The following is a 319-nucleotide window of genomic DNA, read 5'->3' as shown; positions in this document are numbered from 1 at the left end:
CAATTAAATAAAAAAAATGTTGGGACGTTTTTATATAAAAAAATCTATATATATATACCGGGAAAAAATATTTATTATTTATTTGGCGATCAAACGGGAGGCCGAGTCTTACGTCCTCTACGCCCCCTTTTCCCCCTTAGAATCAACCACTGAGAAGCGTTCTTAAATGAGGCCAATCAGTGTTTCACATTGTTCCGAGGTGTCTTTGAAATTGTATTGACCTTAAATGGGCCCAATCAGTGTTTCAAACTGGTCAGATCGTTCAATCTAATCCGAGTTTTTTTAAAACTGGTCCGAGTTTTCCTGGTCCGACTTGTCC

This window comes from Mytilus galloprovincialis, chromosome 11 (genome assembly GCF_965363235.1).
Source record: "Mytilus galloprovincialis chromosome 11, xbMytGall1.hap1.1, whole genome shotgun sequence".
Taxonomy (NCBI): Eukaryota; Metazoa; Mollusca; class Bivalvia; order Mytilida; family Mytilidae; genus Mytilus; species Mytilus galloprovincialis.
The sequence above is the reverse complement of the archived record's forward strand: the minus strand, read 5'-3'. Positions refer to the sequence as shown.